At 40.7% G+C, this 20853-nt stretch overlaps 1 protein-coding gene and 1 pseudogene across 25 annotated transcripts in view; one reads left to right on the plus strand and one right to left on the minus strand.

Annotated features, from left to right (window-relative positions):
- Positions 1–20853, minus strand: part of TENM3 (teneurin transmembrane protein 3) — a 1278808-nt gene that overhangs the window by 634413 nt on the left and 623542 nt on the right. The gene's annotated exons all lie outside the window — the stretch shown is intronic.
- On the plus strand, positions 2786–4251 carry LOC310742671 (elongation factor 1-gamma-like; annotated as a pseudogene). Its single transcript has one exon. The product of its transcript is annotated as an elongation factor 1-gamma-like (transcript).

Below are 20853 nucleotides of genomic sequence, written 5' to 3' on the forward strand. Positions count from 1 at the left end.
AAAAGCAAGGATGTTTTGGGAAACATGGCCATTGTGTACGTTATACCGTAAATTTACTACCTAAAGAGTGTACCAGATATATACCGAATAACAGCTGCAGAGCTGACAGAACAAAATGCAGGTACTCTGTGACAACTCTTTCCACCCCAAAAGTGAGGGTCAGGCTGAAAAGTTTGTCCATTCCCAACCTCACTCACAACCCCCACCTTTCCCCAAGTCACTACTAGGGAAACTATGGAACAGGTCTTTCTAAATACATTTTCAGAGATGTGAATGTTTTATGGGGGGCACTTTTATATTATTTATTTATTTCATTAAAATTTATACACTGCTTGTTTGCAAAAACCTCAAAGCGGTTAACAAAAGATAAAACAGTAAAATCAAGAAAGGTTTACAAACTCATTCTAAACTAGATACAGTTGGCTTTGGGAATCTGCAGGGATGGTTCAGAATGAGCTTTCCCAGTATCATCTATCCCTCCCTGCCTCCATTTGCACAGGCATTACTTCCATGTATATAGCTTGGATATCTGCATGAAGTTTAATAGAGACGTGTCTAAGGTGCCTCTGAATACTAGGGGATCTGTGTTTCGCTGTTGAGTCTTGGGCATGGAGCTTTTAAGCGTGGAACTGCACCTGGAAAGAAAGGGGCAAACAGTAAGTATGGATAAGCCACAGTTTGTTATGAGTAGTTAGTACCCGGCACCTGGTTCCCTACTGCAGTTCCGTGTTGTGTTAAAACTAATAATAAATGTGGTCCAGTTCATCCAACCTTTGTGTCTAGCATCCTTATTTCTATGTGAGGTCACAGAAAGGATGTGACTATTGGGAATCAGTATCCCAGGTAAGTGAGATAGGAAATGGCACACTGCTTTTAGCTCAGTAGCAGTTTATAATCATAATTCTGGATAAGACCAAATGTCCTGATCGGGAAAGTATCTTAATGTTAGTACATGTAGAGAGTGCTTCAGCTCTCTGGGAATAAAGGCACAAATTAAATGCAGTTTTTCACAACTGATCTAGTCCTGATCTAGTCACAATTACCAACAAAGAACAAAACCTTGTTTACAGCTATATCTTGATTTGTTCATGATAATCATGCACTGATTAATACAGGTGAATACAGGGGGTTATAGTACAGTTTGAGAAAGCTCTAAATCTCAAAGACTTAAGAGGGCTTCAGATGGTTTCATCCCAAGAGTGGTCACATTCAAAACAGAGAGTGCTTCTGAATAATTAAGGCCAACTGGGGAGAAAAGTCAACCACAGGAGCAGCCTTTCGGAGCCAAATGGAGTTTCTGTAACCTGAAAGATTTAGTAATCCACAGCCTTGTTGTTCCTTACATAGGCAAACAATGTGGCGGAAACATCCAATGATCCTGGTACATAGCAACCAAATGTTTGGAGATCTATGCCTTACTTCCACACTATTTCTTTACTGCAACAAACTGAGTGACACATACCACCACTGGAAACAAAAGGGGGCAGGGAGAAACAGAAGGGTAGCTCTCTCTAAAATGTTTTTGTGTACCCAATATCCCTTTCTCTAGCACCTGTGATTTTCCTTACACACAGACACGGTAGGTGGTTTTTATTTTAACGTGGAAAGGTGTGCCAGTGGTTTGTCATTTTAACTTATATTGAGAGCCTTGTTATCTGCAGCTTCCTGCTAGTAATATTTAGCACAATTCATGTCAGTTGTATCCCTTGATTAAGAGAGTGACAAGAATGAGAAACACATCAACCTGCAGAACCGACAGAAAATCTTTGTTCTTCTAAACAAAGATATGAATTTTATAACCATTTAAACTGCTGCCATTCCACAGGGGACAATGTCAAAGTAGGAACCAAGTTACGAATTACACATTAGCAGCAGGTTGCCTTTTCAGCCCTTCCCTTCATGTTTCCCTCTGAACCCACACTCTGAGTTTTGGCTTTGGAAGCAAGCCAGAAAAACAGAGCTAACTTAAACAATAAAATCTCGATGATCTACTGAACTGTAACTGAGATTTGCGACCTGCTTTGAGGCGAATCAAATCCAGCAACAAAACTCCTTACACACGGCTATCAGCAAGTGCCTGGCAGAATGTCAACACAGTGGTACTAAATATTCTAAATGACTCATGCTGGGAACCATTGGACATCATGTGCTGCCATGAAATAATTATAAGAAGTAGATGGATTCATCTCAATGTACTTTTGTCACATGAAAGAAATATGCCTACTAGCCTGATATGTGTCTTGACCACAGAAATTCCTTGTGTGGTACAATAGATATTGTAAATCCTTTCATACAAAAATAAGGAACATTGAGAGATTTGATAAAGCAATGGTTGCCATTCAGAAGTATTTGAATACATGAATGAAACATTTTTTGGGGATGATTACTGCCATGCTCTTCTCATTATATCATTTTACTAGGAATTCTCCTTCTCAGATTTTTATTGGAGATCACAGTATTCTATTCATTCCTATCTTCCTGAAACTCACTAGCATAGCCTGACACACCTTTAGGAAACATTGATTTTAATGACATTTAGAAAGAAATGCCACAGTGTGCTGCACTTTTTCATGCAAGACATTTCCACCCTTGGTACTGTGATGGCTTGCCCTGCTCATACATGATTGACTTGGGGCAGTAATGAACAGTCTGAGCTGAGGCAAAAGTGGAGATGCAGTGGGAGGAGGAACAAAGTGAAGGCATTTGTGCAAATCTCTCTTTATTGCTCAGACTGGTGAGCAAACTGGACCTAAAAGTACTTTAAAAGAGCAGGAAGTAGTCCTTTCCTTGCTAAGATGGCGGCGGCTGGGACTCTTTACACCTACCCCGAGAACTGGCGGGCATTCAAAGCTCTCATCGCTGCCCAGTACAGTGGCGCCAAAATCAAGGTCCTCTCCACCCCAACACAATTCCACTTTGGGCAGACCAACAAGACCCTGGAGTTCCTGAAAGGTTCCAGCCTTTGAAGGGGACGATGGATTCTGCATGTTTGAGAGCAATGCCATTGCACACTACGTCAGTAATGAGGAGCTGCGAGGACCCACCAAGAAGGCAGCTGCCCAGGTCCTCCAGTGGGTGAGCGTTGTGGACAGCGACACTGTCCCTCCTGCCAGCATGTGGGGTCTTCCCCACACTGGGCATCATGCATTACAACAAACAGACTACAGAGTATGCCAAGGAGGAAGTGAAGCGGATTCTGGCCCTCCTCAATGCCCATTTGAAGACCAGGACGTTCCTGGTGGGGGAATGCATCACACTGGCTGACATCATTATTGTCTGCACACTTATCTGGCTTTATAAGCAGGTTTTGGAGCCGTCCTTCCACCAGCCATACAAAAACGTCAACCGCCGGTTTGTGACCTGCATAAACCAGCCTCAGTTCAAGGCTGTCTTGGAAGAGGTGAAGCTGTGCGAGAAGATGGCACAGTTTGATGCCAAGAGGTTTGCTGAGAACCAGCCGAAGGAGGTGCCCAAGAAGGAGAAGCAGCCCAAGGAGGACAAGAAGTCAGAGAAGAAAGAGGAGAAGAAGCTCGAGCCTGAGGAGGAGATGGACGAGTGCGATGAGGCCTTGGCCTCCAAGCCCAAATCCAAAGACCCCTTTGCTCACCTCCCCAAAAGCCCCTACGTCATGGACGAGTTCAAGAGGAAGTACTCAAACGAGGACACCCTGATGGTGGCAATGCCCCACTTCTGGGAGCATTTCGACAAGGAGGGTTGGTCCATCTGGTCTGCAGAGTATCGCTTCCCTGAGGAGCTCGCTCAGACCTTCATGAGCTGCAACCTCATCACAGGCACGTTCCAGTGCCTAGACAAGCTGCGCAAGAACGCCTTTGCTTCCATCATCCCCTTTGGCACCAACAACGCCAGGTGCATCTCTGGCATCTGGGTCTTCCGTGGGCAGGAGCTAGCCTTCCTGCTGAGCCCCAACTGGCAGGTGGATTACGAATCCTACACTTGGCGGAAGCTGGACCTGGAGAGCAAGGAGTGCAAGACGATGGTGAAGGAGAATTTCCTGTGGGAGGGTGAGTTCAAGCATGTTGACAAAGCCTTCAACCAGGGAAAGATCTTCAAGTGATGCCGCCAGAGAGCTGGCGAGGGGGGCGGGACTGTTCCCAAAACCATGGACCTAAGGAAGGGCATCGTACTCTCCAAAGGAGCGGTGAGAGCTCCCGCCACCATTAGAAACAACTCAGTAGGGAGAGACATTGTGACATTCAAAGATGTGAATTTAAAAACCTGAGTGTGCTAGTAAAAAAAAGAGAGAGAGCAGGAAGTATCTTCTGACTTTCTCTGGCCTATCAAGGTCACTTCCATAGGTGGTGAATTTGACCCCTGCATTTCTGTCCTCGGTCTGAACTAGACAGCTCAGTCCCTGCTATATATCCCTATGGGAAAATCCTGGCAACTAGCCTTGGGCATAAATTTACATCTTTGCCCTGCTCTTTTGACACTTGAGAGGTATATTTCAGAACCCACCCTATTCTTGTGATTGTAAATTGCTTTGAACAGTTTTTAATATTCTATTTTGAAATTGCTGTTACGTGCCCTGTGACCTTACAGTGAAAGGTGGGTAAGAGATTGAATTAATAATTATAATGATAATAATATTGCTTTACGATGTCTGAGGTGTTAAAGCTGATTCACATAACTAATTGGCTGCTTGAAGAGTTGCCATGTTGCACTTAATATCCATCTGATAAGCAAATATAAAGAGCTCTCACTGTAATACAATGAGTGGTATCTAAGTCATAAAGTAGGTTCATTTATTTCAATGGGTCTACTCTGAGTATAACTAACATTGGCCATGTATCTGGGGGGAAATGCTGAAAATCTGAAATACAACAAACATATCCTATTTCTGAACAAGACACAAATGGCTGCTATAGACTTGACAGCAACATACACAGAGAACGAGAGAAAATATAGTTAGCTGGCTTGTGTACAGGTGAAAATTATGCTGCATATTACATGTGGAAATGTCTTATGGACAACAATTCTGGGATAAACAAAGACAGCTCCTGAATTTATCAGTACTGAAACTAATTTGTATATGATTCTTTGGCAATCAAGAGCACCCACATGGTGGCTGGAAATCATTAATCAGGCAACCGAAGCTCAGTGTTTTGTGCTTGTCAGACAACAACCGCTGCTGACTCTAATGAACAAAGAAAGAGGATGCTCACTTTAAAATAAGGATGCACCTGTATGTGATAACTTCAGCTTCAGCATTTTGCTGTCCCAGACTCCCCAATTATCCTTTCCATTTGTCACACATTCCTCACCTATCCCACTTTTATATTGTAACTTAATTTGTTTTGGTTGAGCAGACATTCTAACTCCTGATTAGAAAAAGAAAGGCAAAATAATAACTGTGGAACAATATTGCCTTACTTGCATGATTAAGAAAAAAATAGATTTTATGTAGTTAACTCTATAGAGTCCAGTTCAGTGTCAAGTCTGAGTGCTCTTTCCTCATCCTTCCACTCCTTCCATTACTTGTCATATCCAGTGCAAAGTTCCCAGCTTGAATTAAGCCACAGTTCTCTGTTGTGACTGTTTCTCCCATTGCCACATGTCAAACTTCACCTGACAACAGGGCTAGCACTACAATGAGACAAAGGAGTAGCAAATTGATGACCTCCTTAAGCCCAGATCTCATTATCACTGCTGGGAAAGTAAATGAGGAAAAAGGAGATCACTGTGGGGAGGCTATCCCTTCCGGGAAGAGTTGAAGTTAGTGAACCTGTTGCTAGTAAGGAACTCTGTACCTGGGCCTCTAGAAACAATGCTTGTCTCAGAAGTATTTCCGAGCTATGAAGATGCTCTTTCAAGAGGAGCACAACCATCATCCACCTGTGCCATATCCTTTTCAGTGTATGCAATGTTCTAGGAAAAGATTCATGGATTGCACACCTCACAAGTCATCTCTGCAAATTCAGAATGAATAAGGGTGTTACTTGGGCCAGGACTCTTTCCTATATAACATTCATATTAACCTCAAAAAGGAAAAATCCAACCCTGCTTTACACAGACATTAAGAAATACAGAACTATGGAAATATAAAAATAGGGGAACGACTAAGAAATTGAAGGAAGGTCATGTGTGTGCTTTAAACAAGGAACAAAGTGTTAGATTTCAAGCATAACAAGTTACAAACACATATCTCATCATAGGCTACTATCCAGTGAGACTTAACATTTTCCAATTTCTAACTTCAACACTTTCATTAAGCTAGTGCCAAATACCAGAGAAGGTTGGTGCCCCTCCCTTTTCACCCAGACATAGCAATGGTAACCGTGGAGTCCAGTTTGAGAGGGCTGGCAGGAAGCACAGTGAGCAGAAAAATGGATAGTGCAAAGGGTAGATACCCTGCAGCTGTGTACCTCACCTCTATACATGGTTTTGCTTGTCTATCCCATGGCAACTCATTTGTCTGAGTGTGGCATGAAAAAAGCTGTTGACAACTGTTGTGAAATGGCCTATCCAAGGCACAGATCAGGGTACAGAGCACAAAGGAAGCAAATTACCACTCAGTAGGCAGGTTCCCGCACATAACCTGGCTGCTGGCCAAGTCTCCTTTTATTAGTATAAGGGTCAGGTTTATTTCAGATGTACAGTGAGGCATCTAGTAGGAAAAAAATAGCCTTTAAGATGTGGGCTGCTGGCTCAAGCAGAAAGGGATACAATGCAGGTGCCATAAACTCATAAACTTTTTTATTTTGGACGATGAACAATACAGATAGGAATAAGAAGAATAAGGGATACTGGTAAAAATGTTAAGGAAGTACATTAATGAATACTTAAATAATATACATCAATATAAATCTACAAGGAAATTATTTCACAAATTATAAGGAAAAGCCTTGGAAATCTCAGAATCAAGTAGTGGGGAAGCATGGTGTACTGACTAGAATGTTAGACTAAGATTAGAAAGACCTATATAGTGGTACCTCCGGTTACAAACTTAATTGTTCCGGAGGTTCTTTCTTAACCTGAAACCGTTCTTAACATGAGGCGCGCTTTCACTAATGGGGCCTCCTACTACCACCGCGCCACCGGTGCGTGACTTCTGCTCACATCCTGGAGCAAGGTTTGCTACCAGAAGCATCTACTTCCGGGTTAGCGGAGCTCGTTGCCCAAACCGTTCGTAAGGAGGACGGTATGTAACCCGAGGTTCCACTGTATTGGAATTTCCACTCAGCCAGGAAGCTCACTAGAGGACCTTAGACAAGTCTATCTGAACATGCTACCTCATAGAGTTGTTTTGAATATGAAATAGAGGTAACTATATATATGCCAACTTGATCACCTCAGAAGAAGGAAAGAAGGAAGACACTCAAAGACTAATAAATGTATCATTTTCAAGTAGTAAATAAATAATAAGGATCAATTGGTTTGGTACTGTTCTTCATCTACACACAAATGATCTAGATGAAGTAGATTCACAAAATTTGCAAATGATACAAAGCTGAAAGTAATTACTAACAACTTTGAAAATAGCCTAAAAATCCAACAAGATCCTGACAGATTTGAAAACCGAGTTGGGAACTTCAAATATAAGGACAAATGTCCAATCTACATTAACATTTAGAAGTACAGCTTCAAACAGGTGTAAAAGTAATATAAAATATTTATATAAATAAGCAGAATCTAACAAGACGTAAAGAAATGCACGACTTGTTCTGTTTCATTCAGAAGCCATAAGAAAATACAACTTGGAGAACTGCCCAGGACTAAGGTATTAAATCACTCTGAATTAAGACAAGTATTTAACTATATCCACTGGAATGATTAAAAGAAGAAGAAACTGCTTTGAAGAATGCATTTCTTTCAAGTCAGTATTGGGACTGTTTTGGGTGTAATGTATTCTCCTTAAATAATTTAAAGATTATTGTCACTTAATGGCAGGGGAGGTCCATCTTATGGGCAAAGTGGGGCATAACCCTGCCAGGTTTCTGACCCCCCACAATCCAAATCTCCAAAGCCAAGGTTTAGTCTTTTTCTCCAGCCTCTTTCTCTCCCAGAAAGTAAAACAGGGAAAGCCCTTTGTTTTTATTGTAAAACTATGCAAAAGTCTCCTCTTACCTGTTAACTATGGATCTAAGGTAGGACCTGGCCCAATGGTTTCAATTTACATGAAAGGAGATTCCAACTAAACATCAGAAAGAACTTTCTGATGGCAAGAGCTGTTTGGCAATGGAATGAACTCCCCTGGAAGGTGGTGGACTCTCCTTCATTGGAGGGTTTTAAGCAGATGTGGGACAGTCATCTGTCATGGATACTTTAGGTGAGATTCTTGCATTGCAGGGGGTTGGACTAGACGATCCTTGGGACCCTTCCAACTCTACAATTTAATAAATCTGTCATCACCAAACTGAAGAACTGACCCAGGAATGTATAGGCAATGATGGAAGTTGCAATGGGTACTCCCAGAATCCTAGCAGAGTTCCTACCAGTGACCAGGTCTCAGATTACCGGCTCCAGAATTCCTAACTAGAAACTGTTGATAAACTTACTATTTTTCCAACAGATTCTAGGGCTGATTGCCCCAGGCCTCTGCAGAAAAAGACACTCCAGCAGACTCTGGGAGAACCTGTCTCCACTACAGTGGTACCTTGGTTCTCGAATGGCTTAGTTGTCTAACAAATCGGCTCCGGAATGCTGCAAACCCAGAAGTAAGAGTTCCAGTTTGCGAACGTTTTTTGGAAGCCAAACGTCCGACGCAGCATCCGATTGAGTGCAGGAAGCTCCTGCAGCCAGCCAATCGGAAGCTGCACCTTGATTTTCAAATGGTTTCAGGAGCTGAACGGACTCCCAGAATGGATTAAGTTTGAGAACCAAGGTAGCACTGTACTGCCATATCCCCAAGTGAATCACAACTTGGATTTGTGGGGTTTTTTTTATCTGCTGACAACAGAAGCAGATGCTTTGTTTCAACCCCTTTCACAAAATTTCAAAATGCTTTTGCAAGTATTCAGAGTGCAATCCTGCATATATCATGGAACAATCCTCATGAAATTCAATGGGGTTTATTTCTGAGTAATGTATTTCTGAGTTTTTTTGGCATGAACCTACAATTGTGACAGCAAGGGTCCCTTCTGAACCAAGGTAAGATACTTAAATGCTAAGTGTTAACAAAATTGCGATGTTTACGATTCCACTGTGTCTTTGCAGAGGAGGATAGGGACAGAACTGGAACATGCAGGGCCACATCTGTTTCTCCCAGCAGAGTAGCAACTGTAGCAGCAGAAACCCCTTTGGAACAAGGGAAATACACTTTAGGTGCTAAATACTTCTACAACTGTATCCCTTAAGTACCCACTGTTACTTTTTCAAGGGAAAAGGATGGAGACCTCCTTGCAGGCACACCAAGTCTAGGGCCCACCAGCCTCTACAATGGGTCTGGAATCAAAGGTTTCCTTGATATTGTTAGGCTCTTTAAGTTATGACTACTCTATTTGTTGTTGTTAATTTTATTTTATTTAAATCTTTTTTACGAACATTTGATGAGCTTTAACTGGACTATTTCAACAAAGTATGCAAAGAGAAAAAGAACAAATAAAAAGTTGTCTTTTATTCTAAAGAAAAAAGAAAATGTAGATGAAAGATACATAACCAATGCAATTATTTTGCTTAGAAACCCAAACCATACCTCTGTAGTAAGTGTAGATTTCCCCAAGGTGTTAATATCTCTTATTGTTTCATTCTGTTTGTTAATTGTTCTTTTAGGAGCCATTAAATTGTAGTTGTTAAGAGTACCAACTGTTCATTAACCAAAGAAACGACTCTGGACTTCTTCCTAGTTGAAAATATGTATAATGCTGCCAAGTCTGAATGTTTTTGCTAAAATCAATGCAACATAAATTTCTATATTATTTTCTGGCCAATTGTATTTTTAGAGGCTTACAGCACAGTGGATCACAGAAACTGCTTTTCCAGAACTTTGTGTGAAACATGAGTTTTCATCAAATCTATACCCTGCACCTTCATTCTCACTGAACTTTGCATAGTGCTGGATCCTGTTTCCACTGGCTTATTAGCACTACATGTGCTGTAGCTAGCACATAGACATTCATGAATAGCTCAGTCTTAAGGCACAGGATCCAGATAAACAAATAAAAGCTTTCCTGTAGCTCCATTGTTCCTTGCCTTCAGTACCTTCACAGAGTACTGTTTCTTAAATTTACCCCTGTTTGGATGAACTTGTGTACTGCCCACCATGTTCTACCCAAGAGCATTAATTTCATGCAACTTCTAAACACTTCTCCTAATATACAGCATGAGTTGCATTTCATGATGCAAGACTCTAATTCACTGAAGCTAGCTTCCTGTTAGTGTTTCCAACATACACATCAAGCCTTCTGAAGACTGGTTGAGGGAGTTGAGTATGTTTAGCCTGGAAAAGAGAAGACCAATAGGAGATATGATAGCCATCTTCAAATATCTAAAGGTCTGTCACATGGAAGATGGAGCAAGCTTGTTTTCTCCTATTTCAGAGTGTAGGCTTCAGGTTGCAAGAAAAGAGACTCTGACTAAACATCAGAAAGAACTTATTGATGGTAAGAACTGTTTGACAGAAGAATGAGCTACCTCGGGAGGTGGTGGTCTCTCCTTCACTGAAGGTTGGGTGGTCATCTGTCCTGGATGATTTAGTTGAGATTCCTGCATTGCACCTTGGGGTCCCTTCCAACCCCACAATTCTGATTCTATTACACCCTTTTTGTTTGTCTGCAGATGCAGCAAAACTGCAACCAAGCCCAGACTCTGCCACTGATAGAAATATAACATTGGATCTTTATCCACAGCTTTCTATGCCAAACTACAACTTTTTCAAGAATGGTATATAAGGTAGCTGTTCTGAAATCACAATAATCCATTTTTATTTTTCTCATACTCACTGTTAAAATGATTTACTACTAAAATGGTTATTTAGTGAAGTGTGCCTTGGCATCTTTTAAGTGGTAAGAACATTGATATGTGAATTTGAACAGTTTGGTATCAATGGGTAACTAACATTTTATGGTTCTTTACAGGAATGTAACTCAGTGAACTATCTATATTTTTCATAGCCTAATTTGAAAGAGCGTGCAAAAAAGGACTCTGCAATCATTACACAGTAATAGTTGAAATTCCTCTTCTCTAAACAATATATACCAACATTATGACAAATCTTTTATTTTCTCTTTTAAGGACATGTCAGAATCAATAGGGTTTCTTTGGGGGGGGTGGATTTACAAGCTCAGGCGTAAACTTGACAGGGCAAGTTCAACATTATTAACCCACAAACCATTGCCTATTTCCTGAAGATAGCTCTGAAAACAGAAAGCTGAACAATTTATCCCCTCCCCTATCACCTGCGGTGAATGAGCACCTGAATCCTTCACTGTGTTGTACAAGTCAAACTTTTGCTGTCCACAATACATACTCCATGTAGAAAGTACATAGCTTTAATCAAAATGGCACCTGGTGTTCATGGTGAATTATTCAGAAAATTAATTTGTCATGAGCCTTGTTCACCATGAAGTGGAAGATCATAGGGAGAGCAGTTATGTGGAGCAGTCCTGATTATTGCAGCATAATTAATAGGGGTTTTTTTGTCCCCCCCCCAAGCTTCACCAAACCTCCTGTTTGCCATATCTGAAGATTTAAATTCATTTCTAGAGTGTCCTTTCAGTTTCTACACCTATACATGGAAATTCTTTTTGATCAGATAGATAAAAGGCAAACAGGTATCAGTCTTTAAATCTTTTAAGCTATTGAAACAGAGCATGCATAGTTTTTACAGTTGGAGAAGTCTGAATCTTCTCAATTTGGCACCTCAGTTCTGAATCAGAGACTACCACAGCTCTGAGTCATGTCTGGGGATCATATAGCTGTGATCACTGTTGCAAATTAGCAATGTGACCAGAAAATATGTATTCTGAGGTCAAGGCTACTTCTTTTCATGTAGCTTTCACACTATTTCCTTCTCTGGCTTCTGTAACAAACTATCTGGAACAGATTAAGTAGGGACACCCACTAGTTTTGATCACTTGGCATCAAAACTTACAGCTGTTTCTCACATAAATTAATATTTATCTTCAAGGAATTCCCCTCTGGTTAAAAACTGGCCTTTTGTCATAAAGTTTTGAATAGGAAGGAATATTGCACTGTTTCCCCAATGGTTATGAAATGTATATTTAACCCAGGTAATGTCTGTCAATCCAAACAAAAAGAGAGATCTACAGTTTGCAAATCATTCATATTGTAATAGAAAAAAATAAGTAAAAACTGCATTCTAAATTCCACTTGGCTTCACTTGTAAAGATACTTCACTGACGTCTGTTCCACTGAAGTGAAAGATGCTTGCATCTGCCAAGAACTTGGAGCAGTGGGCTGCCCCTTGCCAATATTATGCATCAAAAAAGTTCATTCTGACATGGTTGATTGCTATTTTAAAATAAATCAGTTCAACTATTCAGTTACTAGCTAGTGATCTACTCTTGGGGGCAAAGAGCCCCGAAGTCTGGCATAATTGGGTCCATTCCAAGATTCTGACTAATCCTATTTAACTGCAACACATGAGTTAAGAGGTGTTCCCACTTCCCTGTACTTTGGTACCTCTACTTACGGACGCAATCCATTCCGGGGCACCATTCGCACCCTGAAAAGTCCGTAAGTAGAGCGCCACCTCTGTGCATGCGCCTGACGCAATAGAGTGCTCCTGTACATGCACGAAGAACGCTTCTGCACGTGCGGCGAAACCCGGAAGTATACACTTCAGGGTTTGCCGCGTTCGCAACCTGAAAATCCACAACATGAACCTAATGCAACTAGAGATATGACTGTACAACTAGTGTTACTCAAGATACTTTCATGCTATTTAGGATGGCATGTTATGGAGGAACAGTGGTAAGCTTCTCAATTAAATTACCATTATTTGTTAGAGTAGGCATAGGCAAACTCGGCCCTCCAGATGTTTTGGAACTACAACTCCCATCATCCCTGGCCACTGGTCCTGTTAGCAAGGGATGGTGGGAGTTTTAGTCCCAAAACATCTGGAGGGCCGAGTTTGCCTATGCCTGTGTTAGAGAAATCAGAGTCATTCAATAGACTAGACCCTAAACAAGTAATGAACATAGCTTACGCTGGCCTCTACTAACACGGGAGGGGAGCTTTACACCATGGGTTGACAAAGGCACTACAAAGTGAATACCTGGCATAGAAGGAATCTGCTATATGATTGCTAGTTTTTGATCCACCTTAAAAAAAAAAGGCATATGGTTGCTCTTTTGTTACACGTAATCTGAGCTCAACACCATTTCCTAGGGAAAATCTACAGCAATAAGCAAAACAAATAAGCTAAAGGAATTAAGTTTGTGTCATGTATGTTTAAATAAATAATACATATAAAATACAAACCACATAAATCAGAACTTCTAACACTGCAATTGTGCTGAACCTGGACCAAAGAATACTGATGGTGGCTAGGTCATCCCTACATCATACATTTATAGCACTCTTAAAACATTTGAACAGTCATGGAGAACTGGGAATTATAGTTTGTAAAGGGGCCTGGAAATTCTAGCTCTATGAGGTCAGCACCCTTCAGTTGGTCCAGTTGTGACCGACTCTGGGGTTGCGGCGCTCATCTCGCTTTATTGGCCGATGGAGCCAGCGTACAGCTTCTGGGTCATGTGGCCAGCATGACTAAGCCGCTTCTGGTGAACCAGAGCAGCGCACGGAAACACCGTTTACCTTCCCGCTGAAGCGGTACCTATTTATCTACTTGCACTTGACGTGCTTTCGAACTGCTAGGTTGGCAGGAGCAGGGACGGAGCAACGGGAGCTCACCCCGTTGCGGGGATTTGAACCGCCGGCCTTCTGATCGTTAAGTCCTAGGCTTTGTGGTTTAACCCACAGCTATAGCAGTAGTAAAAAGTCTGATTTAACGTGCAGCAACCACATTAATCTAAGCACACATATGAATAAAAAACTCATATTATGACTGTATTACTATTTTATAGTGTCTTAATTATATGGTGCCTCCTATATCAACAATATTTTACAAAACAGATTTTCTCAGTTTAAAACTGAGAATAAATTGTGCAATTCTCTTTCTCAAAATTCTTCACAATAAAATCTAATTAGAGAACAAGTTGCCATTACAACTGTACTGTTAAAAAGACACTGAAAGAACTTAGGCTGCAATTCCTATACCCACTTTCCTTGGAGTAGGCCAACATGTCCCCTCAGTGGGACATACTGAGTGCATATTTCTAAGATTGTGAGGTCACTACTTCTTTTCAAAATGAAACACTAGAGAATTACACAATGTTTCTGAAAGTTGGTGATTTTGACCCCGGAATTCCAAGGAAGATGGGGGTAAGTCTTGGCTAACTAACATAATATGAGCACCAACATGTTACCTCTCAGAATCTGCAAGGCTTAATAACTTGGGACTTTTGGAATGCTCTGAATCAGTTAAAAATCCATGCTCTGAAGGATATGGAGTTTTGGTCACAAGACCCAAGGGGTTACCATCATGCCCATGATAACAGGGTGTGAACACACAAGCTTATATTCTGTGAGAACATGATCTGTGTGAACAGCACCATCTGGTGAGAGAACAATACTAATACACAAAATGAATTTTCATTAGTACTGTGATCATTTCCATCTGATTCAAGTTTTGTACCAAATCAATGCAATAATAATACTGAGAACTTTAAATAAAGGAGCAGTTGAAAAATTGATAAAATATTCTCTTTGCTAATATTATTCTTTAACCCATAAGCCATTACCACACCAAACACCAAAGAGGATTCACGGAGAACGCTGGAATCTAGTCTTTAATGCCATCACAGATAGTCTCTTTTTTCTTCTAAGCAACTGTTCAAACTACAAACGTAGGATCTTTTTACACTGCATAAAACTTAAGTAAAAACATGCACCAACAAGCTTCAAAACAAGTGAAATATTGACCAAATTGTGAAGCTACTCAAACATTAACAAGCCCTGTGTGTACCAATTTGACATGCTCTCAGCATTACTTTGTATAATTCAGCTACAAATGCTAAATGTTATCACCAATACATTTTTCTGTGCTGAAGAATAAAAGGCTTAGTGATTTATTTTACAGCTTGTAATGAATTAGCAAGCAGGAGAGTAAATAATGCAAGCTGAAAAGTTAGTAATTGGCGATGACATTAATGACACTCCTGCATGTTCTGACTCATTTCAACTGCTTTTCTTAAATTAGCAAAATAGTTTTAGAGGCAGGCAAAGGTTATGAGAAAAAATATACTTATTATTTAAGGCTTGTGCATCCACTTTTACCACATCAGTAAGGTGCTTTCTTCAAATGGAACCAGGCATTTTACATGTATGTCCAGATGCAAGTAGGACAGACCTCCTTTACCGTTCTTTGTTGGAATAAGTAGTTCTGCTAAAGTAAACATTTTATCCTTGCTATTAAAATTAAAGGAGATCTGTTCTCTCTGTTTGATCATTCTATCAATCCTCCCACTGTACAGTCAATTTTTTTTAAAAAAATACATTAATTACATGAAAGCAATCAATGCAACTAAAATAATAATTAAATAGCCACTACATAACCCTTTCCCCAAGCAGGGGTTTATTAAAATACAGTGGTACCTCGGGTTACAGACGCTTCAGGTTACAGACTCGCTAACCCAGAAATAGTACCCTGGGTTAAGAACTTTGCTTCAGGATGAGAACAGAAATCACGCAGCAGCAGCACAGTGGCAGCGGGAGGCCCCATTAATTAGTTAAAGTGGTACCTGAGGTACCACTGTATTTATATACTGTCTGTTATGCAGGCATTTCAAAGCTGTGTACAACAATCTCATAAAATACAGTACAAATACCAAAAAAATCTACGTTAACCCAGTAAAACAAACCCCACAAAAACCCCAGTAAAACAATGATCAGGCAGACAGTTAAACATATGCTTAAAATCTCCAAACAGCTTGCATCAGTAGCCAGCAAAATATATTATAAACAAGTAAGATTTCAATCTGCGCTAGAATTGCATTACTGGTGTGCATGCCTCATTTTTAGAGAGAGACCATTGATTGGTGACCTCTGGTGCAGGGGAAACAACGTTCACAGCACTTTCCCACTATGGGATGGCTCACTCTACTTTCTCCTGGGGCAGGGTTTATGCAGGATAGTTCCAGAAGGTTTGGCTACTGTGGTAGGCATAAGAAGAAACAGTAATATCTTACAGCAAATTGCTTTGAGCTACACAAATATTGTAAATAAATGAAAATTCTGGAAATTCTGAATATTCTGATGAATGTCCCTGTCATCCTGGGAAAGATTTAGTCCTACTTGCATGACTTCTTCAGTAAGGTTTCTGCTTTCAGCAACTCACTTATTCCTGCCTTGCCAGTTCTGAACCTTATTTAGAGAGTGCATGAAGCTATCAGCCTGGAACTAAAATTCACTAGTTTTCTTAAGACTTTACAGATAGCCTTATTAAGATTTTACCAGTCAATTTTTATATTAGCAGAGCCAACATAAATAATGAGCTTTCTAATGAAATAATGAGCCTCCTTACTATCATTTATTTAAGCCCTCTCTTACATGTGGATATGAAAGAATGCTTGAATTAACTGTGCTCCTCTTCCTGCACCCAACAAATGGTTGGTTTGTGGGGAGAAGCAATGATTTTGTTCTCATTTTTTTCCACCAGAATAAAAATCTCTCGTAAAGCTGACATCTTTTCACAAGATCAACAATGCCGGTATTCAGCTATTGCCAATGAACCTTTTCCTTTTCCTTTTTTTTTTATTTTAGAGGAACTAAAGATTACCATTCACTGGGACAGATTCTACCCTGTAACACTAAATAAGGTAGCACCGCTCTGGTCTTTTTTAATTATTAAAGGTCTTTTAAGTTAAACTGAAAAGACTACACAGGTATTCAGTGAAGATAGCTACAAGATGGAAAGGTACAAAAATCAAAGACTTGCCTGCAGGCACCAAGGGCCCTTGTTACAGCGGCTCTTTTTTCTCTCACAATTAGAATACTTGCCTGAGCTTGATAAGATTTCAGTGCATTTGGCATTTATTTTTATTTTATATTTATATCCCGTGACGGGGCGTCACTATTCAAGTGGAATGCGCACAGCTAATTTGCTGACATCCTAACAGGAACACATTGCTTGATGTCCCTTGTGATAAACTGTAATGCATTAGAATTCTTCACCTTGTATGAGGTTATAATTGTTACAATGAGAAAGGACATTGCTCATATTGTTAAATGAGCAGAGGAGTTTACTCCTCTGGAGCGTGCTCTGAGGGAGATAGGATTTTTCAAGTGGACATGGGAGAGAAGTGCAGAAGTTAAAGGAACTGGAGAATTTATTTTATTAAAATACAAATGCAGGACTATGACCTTCTGTGGAACACTATTCCAGCATATAATAAAATAGGCTTATTTTTATGCCACATGCAGCACTTACCTACTGAAGAATATGCAGTATTGTCCTAGTCCTGATATAAATATAGGAAACTTCTTTTTTTTAAAAAAAAGGCAAAAGAACTATATAACATTTTAAGTGCCAAATGATACATTTCTGGGTTATAGTGTCTTTCCTTGTGGCAACTCTTTGTATCTTGTGCAACCTGACGCACACCATTGTTCTTAGTGGTGTAAGCCACACACACTCCCGCACTCATAACTTCAGAGGAAGGAAACACTGTCAAAAATCTTGTCTATGTCAAAGCAGAGGGACAAATTCTGCTGCTTCTTAAATCTGGCCAAAAGTTTTTATACTTTTAAGACTAATATGTGCGGCATGTGCTGCACACCCTCACCATACTGCAGTTGCCACTGGCACAAGGTATGAAGGACCCACAACCTCCATTTTGTAGGTACTACTCTGGAGGGCTTCTACTGCAATTTTGATTGTGATCCCCAAACCAGAAACTTCAAAGTGTCCTATACAGAGGCACTTCAGAATTATAGAGTACTGTAGTAATCTCAGATGTCTACACTTTTTTTTTTAAATGATGTGAAACATTAATACATGGAGTCACTAAGGAGCCTGCCAGATATGAAGGATGAAAGTGTGGTTGCCAACTGCCAGCAAATTTTACTTACAGGGAGAATGTGTGTGTGTGTGTGTGTGTGTTTAAAAGAGCTGCTATCTATGAAATAAGTAAATTGAGCTGACTGTCAGCACAAAATGTAGTCTTAACCTGCCATCTGTGAGAATTGCTAGAGGTGATTTTATCTGACCTTTGAAACAAATTGCCCACACAAAACGGAACATGCAAATGTATGTAGGAAAAACTAACAATGAAACTATACCTGGCATAATATATAAAAAAATAAAAAAATTGTCCAGTAGCACCTTAGAGACCAACTAAGTTTGTTCTTGGCATAAGCAGGCATGTTTGCTGTTATATTATTTTTATGGTCTTCTTAATTTGCTTTGTACTTCACCCAAAGCTTCACTAAAATACTGATAAAAACCTCAGGCCAGTTTGATGTTTGAATATTTTCCATCCAAGGTTTCCTGAATGGTGTGGAACCACCCTGTTGGTGCTCTTTGATACTGTATTTCAGTGCCTTTCAACATCACTGATCATGCTGTCCCTTCTGGATGTGTGTTGGAGGCATTGCATTGCAGTGGTTTTCCTCCTACCTGAAGGGTCATTACCAGAAATTAGCACTAGGGGACTCCTGATCAGCCCTATAGCTTCAAACTGTGGGGTTCCACAGGAGTCCATTTTGTCTCATACTATTCAACATCTATATGAAACAGTTGGGTGCTGCCATTCAGAGATTTGGAGCACAGTGTCATCAGAATGCTGATGACATGCAGCTCTATGTCTTCAGAGAGGCTCTGAAGGTATAGAACCAGTACCTGGAAAGAATTATGCATTGGATGGGAGTCCATAAACTGAATCTGAATCTGAAAAGACATAATTGCTGTGAGAGGGAAGTTTGCATGGCGGGGAATTAGATGGATTCCCTGTTCTGGCAGCAAATGCAGTCTCCTTAAAGGAATAGTCAGGGAAGCTCTTGGATTCTAACCTATTACTGCAGTTCAAAGTGGCTTCTGTGGCCAGAAGTTCCTATATACAGCTTAAGCTGGGTTGCCAGGTATAGCTGTTTCTGGCCCAGAGATAATTTGGCCTCAGTTACCCATGCTCTAGTGACCTTCCATCTGGACTACTACAATGTGCTCTAGATTGTTTTGTGCAGCTAATTGTGCACAAAATGGGAGCAAAGAAAAAAGTGTTGTCACCACTATAGAAATGGTGACAGCCATATTATATGTAATAGTGCCAATTGACATAAACAGCGTTTCCATATGAGTTTGGCTGTGATAAATGCTCAACATAGTCACTAGGTTCTTCCAAGCTGCCACCTCCTAAATGTCCTGCTTACATCCATATTAGACTTATTGTCTCTGGGCTCTACACCTATGCTGCAGAGGTGTAGCAGAAACTACCCTTTCTGTAATTATATAAATGAACATTTTCCTGCCTAAGGTGAGGGACGAGATTTCCCCCTGCAGTCCATGTTCAGAAGCCAGGCAGGCAGTTGAATCTTACTTCAATACTGGCAGCGGGATTCCACTGCATCTGAGAGCACAGATCACATGCCATACCCAGCTTTCTCCTCCATTAGAAGGGTATAGCCAATGGACTCAGAAAGATGCCCACCACAATGTGTCATCTGAGGCAGTCACCTCATTCTGCCTAGTAGTAGGGCCAACATTCAACATGAATAGAAGATTTCTACTATCTAGAATTCATCCAGAATACAGCAGGAAGTATTAGAGAGAGTGGTTAGGGATGGAATAAAGATTTGATTCAATTAATATTTACAGATTAATTTCCCTAATTCACACTTTATGAAACAGTGTGAAACTTGAAGGGCAATCATCCTTTAAATTCACACTTCTCCAAATTTTGTGATGTATATCTCAAGCCAAGTAATGTGGACATAAATCCATATGCTAGAGTGACCTTGGTATGGATATAGAGAAGTCAGCCTTGAAGGCATTAAGTAGGAAACACCTGATCTGATCTATTTCTGCAAAAGTTCAAGAATCCATGCTGATAGTACTTCACTGGTACTGAACACTAGGTTGAATAAATGGGGCTTTGCCTATCAAGTGTTGGTGGGGATGCGGTATAATAGGCTCTTATAACCACACATGGTTGGACTTCCGGGGTGGCACCATTGGCAATGGCGGTCTCCCTCTGAACTGGAGGGACCAGCTCTGCGCGAAATGGGTCGTTTCCGCTACGGCGAAGCGGGGACCCTTTAAAAAATCACAGGCGGGCACCTTTAGCGCCCCCCAACCCGCAAAGGAACCCATTAACGGGCTCCGAAGCGAAGAGGGGGAAGTGGCGTGGTGCTGTGAGTCAACTGCTTTTTCCGTGGAGCGAAGCCGCATAGTCGTTGCCGGAGAGCGCTGCCTTTTTCCTGGGACAATTTGGCATCTAAAGAATCACCCATGAGTATTTAAATCTTGAACAACTGGACTTTAAATAAGGACTGGCCAGAAGAGAGGAATTGGACTCAAAATTTACTTCAATTTGGTACTGAAACGGGAAGGTCTAAACAGGAAGTCAGCCTTCCGTTTCTTTGTAGTCAGAATAAAGCAAAGACAACGTAAACTAGAGCTTAGAAAATTACTTTTAAAGGATTGGCTTCCATCATTTAAAATCGTGGAACCCCCCTTCGGTAGCAGGAGAAGAAGGGGGATTTCTTTTTGGACTGTTTAAACCTGCAGAAGTGAGTTGAAAGTAAAGTAACTTTCCACCGTCCTGATCCCGGAGCGGAGTGTCAGGACTGACGTTTGAAGCTCATTGACCAGAGACA

Source organism: Podarcis filfolensis (genome assembly GCF_964270895.1).
Source record: "Podarcis filfolensis genome assembly, chromosome: 9".
Taxonomy (NCBI): Eukaryota; Metazoa; Chordata; class Lepidosauria; order Squamata; family Lacertidae; genus Podarcis; species Podarcis filfolensis.